The sequence below is a fragment of the Carassius auratus genome, unplaced genomic scaffold (genome assembly GCF_003368295.1).
Source record: "Carassius auratus strain Wakin unplaced genomic scaffold, ASM336829v1 scaf_tig00026949, whole genome shotgun sequence".
Lineage (NCBI taxonomy): Eukaryota > Metazoa > Chordata > Actinopteri > Cypriniformes > Cyprinidae > Carassius > Carassius auratus.
The window spans coordinates 42,184-50,546 of NW_020525558.1; the positions used below are offsets into that span (position 1 = coordinate 42,184).

The 8,363-nt window shown below is 43.0% G+C and overlaps 14 non-coding genes across 14 annotated transcripts; 8 read left to right on the forward strand and 6 right to left on the reverse strand.

Annotated features, from left to right (window-relative positions):
• Positions 1–2,585: 2,585 nt before the first annotated feature.
• trnay-gua (transfer RNA tyrosine (anticodon GUA)) lies at positions 2,586–2,672 on the reverse strand. The gene is given in 2 exon segments: positions 2,586–2,621; positions 2,636–2,672. It is a non-coding gene; the product is annotated as a tRNA-Tyr (tRNA).
• Positions 2,673–2,811: 139 nt separating this feature from the next.
• On the forward strand, positions 2,812–2,883 carry trnaw-cca (transfer RNA tryptophan (anticodon CCA)). The gene has a single exon. It is a non-coding gene; the product is annotated as a tRNA-Trp (tRNA).
• A 229-nt stretch (positions 2,884–3,112) lies between these two features.
• trnay-gua (transfer RNA tyrosine (anticodon GUA)) lies at positions 3,113–3,199 on the reverse strand. Its single transcript is given in 2 exon segments — positions 3,113–3,148; positions 3,163–3,199. It is a non-coding gene; the product is annotated as a tRNA-Tyr (tRNA).
• A 389-nt stretch (positions 3,200–3,588) lies between these two features.
• On the forward strand, positions 3,589–3,660 carry trnaw-cca (transfer RNA tryptophan (anticodon CCA)). The gene has a single exon. It is a non-coding gene; the product is annotated as a tRNA-Trp (tRNA).
• A 433-nt stretch (positions 3,661–4,093) lies between these two features.
• trnaw-cca (transfer RNA tryptophan (anticodon CCA)) lies at positions 4,094–4,165 on the forward strand. The gene has a single exon. It is a non-coding gene; the product is annotated as a tRNA-Trp (tRNA).
• Positions 4,166–4,393: 228 nt separating this feature from the next.
• On the reverse strand, positions 4,394–4,480 carry trnay-gua (transfer RNA tyrosine (anticodon GUA)). The gene is given in 2 exon segments: positions 4,394–4,429; positions 4,444–4,480. It is a non-coding gene; the product is annotated as a tRNA-Tyr (tRNA).
• Positions 4,481–4,619: 139 nt separating this feature from the next.
• On the forward strand, positions 4,620–4,691 carry trnaw-cca (transfer RNA tryptophan (anticodon CCA)). Its single transcript has one exon. It is a non-coding gene; the product is annotated as a tRNA-Trp (tRNA).
• A 436-nt stretch (positions 4,692–5,127) lies between these two features.
• Positions 5,128–5,199, forward strand: trnaw-cca (transfer RNA tryptophan (anticodon CCA)). The gene has a single exon. It is a non-coding gene; the product is annotated as a tRNA-Trp (tRNA).
• A 228-nt stretch (positions 5,200–5,427) lies between these two features.
• Positions 5,428–5,515, reverse strand: trnay-gua (transfer RNA tyrosine (anticodon GUA)). Its single transcript is given in 2 exon segments — positions 5,428–5,463; positions 5,479–5,515. It is a non-coding gene; the product is annotated as a tRNA-Tyr (tRNA).
• A 389-nt stretch (positions 5,516–5,904) lies between these two features.
• trnaw-cca (transfer RNA tryptophan (anticodon CCA)) lies at positions 5,905–5,976 on the forward strand. Its single transcript has one exon. It is a non-coding gene; the product is annotated as a tRNA-Trp (tRNA).
• A 434-nt stretch (positions 5,977–6,410) lies between these two features.
• Positions 6,411–6,482, forward strand: trnaw-cca (transfer RNA tryptophan (anticodon CCA)). Its single transcript has one exon. It is a non-coding gene; the product is annotated as a tRNA-Trp (tRNA).
• Positions 6,483–6,940: 458 nt separating this feature from the next.
• Positions 6,941–7,012, forward strand: trnaw-cca (transfer RNA tryptophan (anticodon CCA)). Its single transcript has one exon. It is a non-coding gene; the product is annotated as a tRNA-Trp (tRNA).
• A 740-nt stretch (positions 7,013–7,752) lies between these two features.
• trnay-gua (transfer RNA tyrosine (anticodon GUA)) lies at positions 7,753–7,839 on the reverse strand. Its single transcript is given in 2 exon segments — positions 7,753–7,788; positions 7,803–7,839. It is a non-coding gene; the product is annotated as a tRNA-Tyr (tRNA).
• A 431-nt stretch (positions 7,840–8,270) lies between these two features.
• Positions 8,271–8,358, reverse strand: trnay-gua (transfer RNA tyrosine (anticodon GUA)). The gene is given in 2 exon segments: positions 8,271–8,306; positions 8,322–8,358. It is a non-coding gene; the product is annotated as a tRNA-Tyr (tRNA).
• Positions 8,359–8,363: the final 5 nt, after the last annotated feature.

The following is an 8,363-nucleotide window of genomic DNA, read 5'->3' on the forward strand; positions in this document are numbered from 1 at the left end:
CCCAGGGAGAAGAGCAGGAGCAGTGAGAGATGCAGTGAGATGAGCAGTGAGAGGAGCAGTGAGAGGAGCAGTGAGAGATTGAGAGATGCAGGAGCAGTGAGAGGAGCAGTGAGAGATGCAGTGAGAGGAGCAGTGAGAGGAGTAGGAGCAGTGAGAGGTGCAGGAGCAGTGAGAGATGCAGTGACAGGAGCAGGAGCAGTGAGAGGTGCAGGAGCAGTGAGAGATGCAGTGAGAAGAGCAGGAAAAGTGAGAGGAGCAGTGAGAGGAGCAGTGAGAGGAGCAGGAGCAGTGAGAGGTGCAGTGAGAGGAGCAGGAAAAGTGAGAGGAGCAGTGAGAGGAGCAGTGAGAGGAGCAGGAGCAGTGAGAGGTGCAGTGAGAAGAGCAGGAAAAGTGAGAGGAGCAGTGAGAGGAGCAGGAGCAGTGAGAGGTGCAGTGAGAGGAGCAGGAAAAGTGAGAGGAGCAGTGAGAGGAGCAGGAGCAGTGAGAGGTGCAGTGAGAAGAGCAGGAAAAGTGAGAGGAGCAGTGAGAGGAGCAGTGAGAGGAGCAGGAGCAGTGAGAGGTGCAGTGAGAAGAGCAGGAAAAGTGAGAGGAGCAGTGAGAGGAGCAGGAGCAGTGAGAGGTGCAGTGAGAGGAGCAGGAAAAGTGAGAGGAGCAGTGAGAGGAGCAGGAGCAGTGAGAGGTGCAGTGAGAGGAGCAGTGAGAGATGCAGTGAGAGGAGCAGGAGCAGTGAGAGATGCAGTGAGATGAGCAGTGAGAGGAGCAGTGAGAGGAGCAGTGAGAGATTGAGAGATGCAGGAGCAGTGAGAGGAGCAGGAGCAGTGAGAGATGCAGTGAGAGGAGCAGTGAGAGGAGTAGGAGCAGTGAGAGGTGCAGGAGCAGTGAGAGATGCAGTGAGAGGAGCAGGAGCAGTGAGAGGTGCAGGAGCAGTGAGAGATGCAGTGAGAAGAGCAGGAAAAGTGAGAGGAGCAGTGAGAGGAGCAGTGAGAGGAGCAGGAGCAGTGAGAGATGCAGTGAGAAGAGCAGGAAAAGTGAGAGGAGCAGTGAGAGGAGCAGTGAGAGGAGCAGGAGCAGTGAGAGGTGCAGTGAGAGGAGCAGTGAGAGATGCAGTGAGAGGAGCAGGAGCAGTGAGAGATGCAGTGAGAAGAGCAGGAGCAGTGAGAGGAGCAGGAGCAGTGAGAGGAGCAGGAGCAGTGAGAGGAGCAGTGAGAGGAGCAGTGAGAGATTTTTTTCATTTTACCCCCCCCCCCCCTTTTTTTGCTGTTGTTGTTTTTTTGTTCAGAATGCTCTTATGTGTTTTATGGATATTTTGTTTACTGTAAGCAATACTGTCAAACCTTTTCTGTTCTATCATACCGTGTTTCTACTGTACCTCCTGCAGTAAACAGTAAAGGAAAAAAATAGCTTTTTACTGGAATGCTTGAATGTGAACATTACTGTACATTTGGACATGCTGTTCCTAACCAAGAAATTTAGTGTAAAACAGTGAATTGCATGTTCTGCATGCAAATACCTGTAAAACTGAGACTGAAAAGTCTATGCAGTTTTTGTAATGTCAACAATAGCCAGTATTTTGAAACCTGGTGTACTTTGATTGACTGCATGTACCTTTTGAGGTGAAAACAAGTGTTATTCTTTGACAGAATAATTTAATTTTGAGTCAGATTTCCAGTGTTTTGGTAAAGTTGGTGTGTGCAGAGAAAGATGTGTTCTATTTTGAAATGAAGATTTAGTATGTATTTAACAAAATGTGTTTTTGAGAAGGAAATTATCCATTTGGCCAATTGTGTTTTGTAGGTGTGAGTCTGTGTTAAGAGTTTAGAAAAAGTATCTGAAGTATGGTTAAACGCTTGTTAGCGATTGAAAAAAACTGTAAAAGTATGAAGTCCAACGTCAAGTGTTTTCATAATTATTGAAGCGTGTAAAAAGAAGCCTCTAATATGACAAACGCTCCTTCCACTCTGTAAGGTGATATATTTGGATCTTGACCCATTGGTTTTTTTAACTGCCAATACGAGGTCTAAAGGAAATGTGAAAATATTTGCTCTGAATTTAAAATCACACTCCTTGGAGCCGCAATCGAACCAGCGACCTAAGGATACCCAACAACTCATCTTCAGTCCTTCGCTCTACCAGCTGAGCTATAGAAGGATGGAAAAATCGTAAGGCACGAAAAGTTTTTAAGAAAATCAGACATCCGTACCTCTTGAGGTTATTGGGAAAAGTAGGCTCCTTATTGGGTGAATGCATCAACGGCCAGGCAAAGGAAGCAATAACCTGCTTTTTAAGTCCTTGGGACGCAACGGTAGCGCGTCTGACTCCAGATCAGAAGGTTGCGTGTTCAAATCACGTTGGGGTCAAGCCATCTCTTCTTTACATTAAAAGTATGAAGTCCAACGTCAAGTGTTTTCATCCAGCTTTGTTTTCATAATTATTGAAGCTTGTAAAAAAGAAGCCTCTAACATGACAAACACTCCTTCCACTCTGTAAAGTGATATATTTGGATCTTGACCCATTGGCTTTTTTTAACTGCCAATACGAAGTCTAAAGGAAATTCGAAAATATTTGATCTGAATTTAAAATCACACTCCTTCGAGCCGGAATTGAACCAGCGACCTAAGGATTCCCAACAACTCATCTACAGTCCTCCGCTCTACCAGCTGAGCTATCGAAGGACGGAAAAAGCATAAGGCACGAAAAGTTTCCAAGAAAATCAGACATCCGTACCTCTCGAGGTTATTGAGAAAAATAGGCTCCATTTTTGTGGTGAATGCGTCAACGGCGATGCAAAGGAAGCAATAACCTGTTTTTTAAGACCTCGTGGCGCAATGGTAACGCGTCTGACTCCAGATCAGAAGGTTGCGTGTTCAAATCACGTCGGGGTCAAGCCGTCTCTTCTTTACATTAAAAGTATGAAGTCCAACGTCAAGTGTTTTCATCCAGCTTTGTTTTCATAATTATTGAAGCTTGTAAAAAAGAAGCCTCTAATATGACAAACACTCCTTCCACTCTGTAAAGTGATATATTTGAATCTTGACCCATTTAATTTTTTTTAACTGCCAATACGAAGTCTAAAGGAAATGTGAAAATATTTGATCTGAACTTAAAATCACACTCCTTCGAGCCGGAATTGAACCAACGACCTAAGGATACCCAACAACTCATCTACAGTCCTCCGCTCTACCAGCTGAGCTATCGAAGGATGTAACGCATAAGGCACCAGATGGTGTCAAGAAATTCAGACATACGTACCTCTCGAGGTTATTGGGAAAAATAGGCTCCTTATTGGGGTGAATGCATCAACGGCCATGGAAAGGAAGCAATAACCTGTTTTTTAAGACCTTGTGGCGCAACGGTAGCGCGTCTTACTCCAGATCAGAAGGTTGGGTTTTCAAATCACGTCGGGGACAAGCCATCTCTTCTTTACATTAAAAGTATGAAGTCCAAAGTCAAGCGTTTTCATCATAAGGCACCAGAAGGTGTCAAGAAATTCAGACGTCCGTACCTCTCGAGGTTATTGGGAAAAATAGGCTCCTTTTTGTGGTGAATGCGTCAACGGCCATGCAAAGAAAGCAATAACCTGTTTTTTAAGACCTCGTGGCGCAACGGTAGCGCGTCTGACTCCAGATCAGAAGGTTGCGTGTTCAAATCACGTCGGGGTCAACCCATCTCTTCTTTACATTAAACGTATGAAGTCCAATTCAAGTGTTTTCATAAATATTGAAGCGTGTAAAAAAGAAGCCTCTAATAGGACAAACGCTCTTTCCACTCTGTAAGGTGATATATTTGGATCTTGAACCATTGGCTTTTTTAACTGCCAATACGAGGTCTATAGGAAATGTGAAAATATTTGCTCTGAATTTAAAATCACACTCCTTGGAGCCGCAATCGAACCAGCGACCTAAGGATACCCAACAACTCATCTACAGTGCTCCGCTCTACCAGCTGAGCTATCGAAGGATGTAACGCATAAGGCACCAGAAGGTGTCAAGAAATTCAGACATCCGTACCTCTCGAGGTTATTGGGAAAAGTAGGCTCCTTTTTGTGGTGAATGCGTCAACAACGATGCAAAGGAAGCAATAACCTGTTTTTTAAGACTTAGTGGCGCAATGGTAGCGCGTCTGACTCCAGATCAGAAGGTTGCGTGTTCAAATCACGTCGGGGTCAAGCCATCTCTTCTTTACATTAAAAGTATGAAGTCCAACGTCAAGTGTTTTCATCCAGCTTTGTTTTCATAATTATTGAAGCTTGTAAAAAAGAAGCCTCTAATATGACAAACACTCCTTCCACTCTGTAAAGTGATATATTTGGATCTTGACCCATTGGCTTTTTTTAACTGCCAATATGAAGTCTAAAGGAAATGTGAAAATATTTGATCTGAATTTAAAATCACACTCCTTCGAGCCGGAATTGAACCAGCGACCTAAGGATACCCAACAACTCATCTACAGTCCTCCGCTCTACCAGCTGAGCTATCGAAGGATGGAAAAAGCGTAAGGCACGAAAAGTTTCCAAGAAAATCAGACATCCGTACCTCTCGAGGTTATTGAAAACAATAGGCTCCATTTTTGTGGTGAATGCGTCAACGGCCATGCAAAGGAAGCAATAACCTGTTTTTTAAGACCTCGTGGCGCAACGGTAGCGCGTCTGACTCCAGATCAGAAGGTTGCGTGTTCAAATCACGTCGGGGTCAAGCTGTCTCTTCTTTACATTAAAAGTATGAAGTCCAACGTCAAGTGTTTTCATAATTATTGAAGCGTGTAAAAAAGAAGCCTCTAATATGACAAACGCTCCTTCCACTCTGTAAGGTGATATATTTGGATCTTGACCCATTGGTTTTTTTAACTGCCAATACGAGGTCTAAAGGAAATGTGAAAATATTTGCTCTGAATTTAAAATCACACTCCTTGGAGCCGCAATCGAACCAGCGACCTAAGGATACCCAACAACTCATCTTCAGTCCTTCGCTCTACCAGCTGAGCTATAGAAGGATGGAAAAATCGTAAGGCACGAAAAGTTTTTAAGAAAATCAGACATCCGTACCTCTTGAGGTTATTGGGAAAAGTAGGCTCCTTTTTGTGGTGAATGCGTCAACGGCCATTTAAAGGAAGCAATAACCTGTTTTTTAAGACTTCGTGGCGCAATGGTAGCGCGTCTGACTCCAGATCAGAAGGTTGCGTGTTCAAATCACGTCGGGGTCAAGCCATCTCTTCTTTACATTAAAAGTATGAAGTCCAACGTCAAGTGTTTTTATCCAGCTTTGTTTTCATAATTATTGAAGCTTGTAAAAAAGAAGCCTCTAATATGACAAACACTCCTTCCACTCTGTAAAGTGATATATTTGAATCTTGACCCATTTAATTTTTTTTAACTGCCAATACGAAGTCTAAAGGAAATGTGAAATATTTGATCTGAACTTAAAATCACACTCCTTCGAGCCGGAATTGAACCAGCGACCTAAGGATACCCAACAACTCATCTTACAGTCCTCCGCTCTACCAGCTGAGCTATCGAAGGATGTAACGCATAAGGCACCAGATGGTGTCAAGAAATTCAGACATACGTACCTCTCGAGGTTATTGGGAAAAATAGGCTCCTTATTGGGGTGAATGCATCAACGGCCATGGAAAGGAAGCAATAACCTGTTTTTTTAAGACCTTGTGGCGCAACGGTAGCGCGTCTTACTCCAGATCAGAAGGTTGGGTTTTCAAATCACGTCGGGGACAAGCATCTCTTCTTTACATTAAAAGTATGAAGTCCAAAGTCAAGCGTTTTCATCATAAGGCACCAGAAGGTGTCAAGAAATTCAGACGTCCGTACCTCTCGAGGTTATTGGGAAAAATAGGCTCCTTTTTTGTGGTGAATGCCGTCAACGGCCATGCAAAGAAAGCAATAACTGTTTTTAAGACCTCGTGGCGCAACGGTAGCGCGTCTGACTCCAGATCAGAAGGTTGCGTGTTCAAATCACGTCGGGGTCAACCCATCTCTTCTTTACATTAACGTATGAAGTCCAATTCAAGTGTTTTCATAAATATTGAAGCGTGTAAAAAAGAAGCCTCTAATAGGACAAACGCTCTTTCCACTCTGTAAGGTGATATATTTGGATCTTGAAACCATTGGCTTTTTTAACTGCCAATACGAGGTCTATAGGAAATGTGAAAATATTTGCTCTGAATTTAAAATCACACTCCTTGGAGCCGCAATCGACCAGCGGACCTAAGGGATACCCAACAACTCATCTACAGTGCCTCCGCTCTACCAGCTGAGCTATCGAAGGATGTAACGCACAAGGCACCAGAAGGTGTCAAGAAATTCAGACATCCGTACCTCTCGAGGTTATTGGGAAAGTAGGCTCCTTTTTGTGGTGAATGCGTCAACAGCCATGCAAAGGAAGCAATAACCTGTTTTTTAAGACTTAGTGGCGCAATGGTAGCGCGTCTGACTCCAGATCAGAAGGTTGCGTGTTCAAATCACGTCGGGGTCAAGCCATCTCTTCTTTACATTAAAAGTATGAAGGTCCAACGTCAAGTGTTTTCATCCAGGCTTTGTTTTCATAATTATTGAAGCTTGTAAAAAAGAAGCCTCTAATATGACAAAACATCTCCTTCCCACTCTGTAAAGTGATATATTTGGATCTTGACCCATTGGCTTTTTTAACTGCCAATATGAAGTCCTAAAGGAAATGTGAAAATATTTGATCTGAATTTAAATCACACTCCTTCGAGCCGGAATTGAACCAGCGACTCTAAGGATATCCCAACAACTCATCTACAGTCCTCCGCTCTACCAGCTGAGCTATCGAAGGAGTGGAAAAAGCGTAAGCACGAAAAGTTTCCAAGAAATCAGACATCCGTACCTCTCGAGGTTATTGAAAACAATAGGCTCCATTTTTGTGGTGAATGCGTCAACGGCCATGCAAGGAAGCAATAACCTGTTTTTTAAGACCTCGTGGCGCAACGGTAGCGCGTCTGACTCCAGATCAGAAGGTTGCGTGTTCAAATCACGTCGGGGTCAAGCTGTCTCTTCTTTACATTAAAAGTATGAAGTCCAACGTCAGTGTTTTCATAATTATTGAAGCGTGTAAAAAAGAAGCCTTAATATGAAAACGCTCCTTCCACTCTGTAAGGTGATATATTTGGATCTTGACCATTGGTTTTTTTAAACTGCCAATACGAGGTCTAAAGGAAATGTGAAATAATTTGCTCTGAATTTAAATCACACTCCTTGGAGCGCAATCGAACCAGCGACCTAAGGATACCCAACAACTCATCTTCAGTCCTTCGCTCTACCAGCTGAGCTATAGAAGATGAAAAATCGTAAGGCACGAAAAGTCGTAAGGCACGAAAAGTTTTAAGAAATCAGACATCCGTACCTCTTGAGGTTATTGGGAAAAGTAGGCTCCTTATTGGTGAATGCATCAACGGCCAGGCAAAGGAAGCAATAACCTGCTTTTTAAGTCCTTGTGACGCAACGGTAGCCGCGTCTGACTCCAGATCAGAAGGTTGCGTGTTCAAATCACGTTGGGGTCAAGCCATCTCTTCTTTACATTAAAAGTATGAAGTCCAACGTCAAGTGTTTTCATCCAGCTTTTTTTCATAATTATTGAAGCTTGTAAAAAAGAAGCCTCTAATATGACAAACACTCTTTCCACTCTGTAAAGTGATATATTTGGATCTTGACCCATTGGCTTTTTTACTGCCAATACGAAGTCTAAAGGAAATGTGAAAATATTTGATCTGAATTTAAAATCACACTCCTTCGAGCCGGAATTGAACCAGCGACCTAAGGATACCCAACAACTCATCTACAGTCCTCCGCTCTACCAGCTGAGCTATCGAAGGATGAAAAACGCATAAGGCACGAAAGTTTCAAGAAATTCAGACATCCGTACCTCTCGAGGTTATTGGGAAAAATAGGCTCATTTTTGTGGTGAATGCGTCAACGGATGCAAAGGAAGCAAATAACCTGTTTTTTAAGACCTCGTGGCGCAATGTAGCGCGTCTGACTCCAGATCAGAAGGTTGCGTGTTCAAATCACGTCGGGGTCAAGCCGTTCTTCTTTACATTAAAAGTATGAATCCAACGTTCAAGTGTTTTCATCCAGCTTTGTTTCATAATACTATTGAAGCTGTAAAAAGAAGCCTCTAATATGACAAACACTCCTTCCACTCTGTAAAGTGATATATTTGGATCTTGACCCATTGGCTTTTTTAACTGCCAATATGAAGTCTAAAGGAAATGTGAAAATATTTGATCTGAATTTAAAATCACACTCCTTCGAGCCGGAATTGAACCAGCGACCTAAGGATTACCCAACAACTCATCTACAGTCCTCCGCTCTACCAGCTGAGCTATCGAAGGATGTA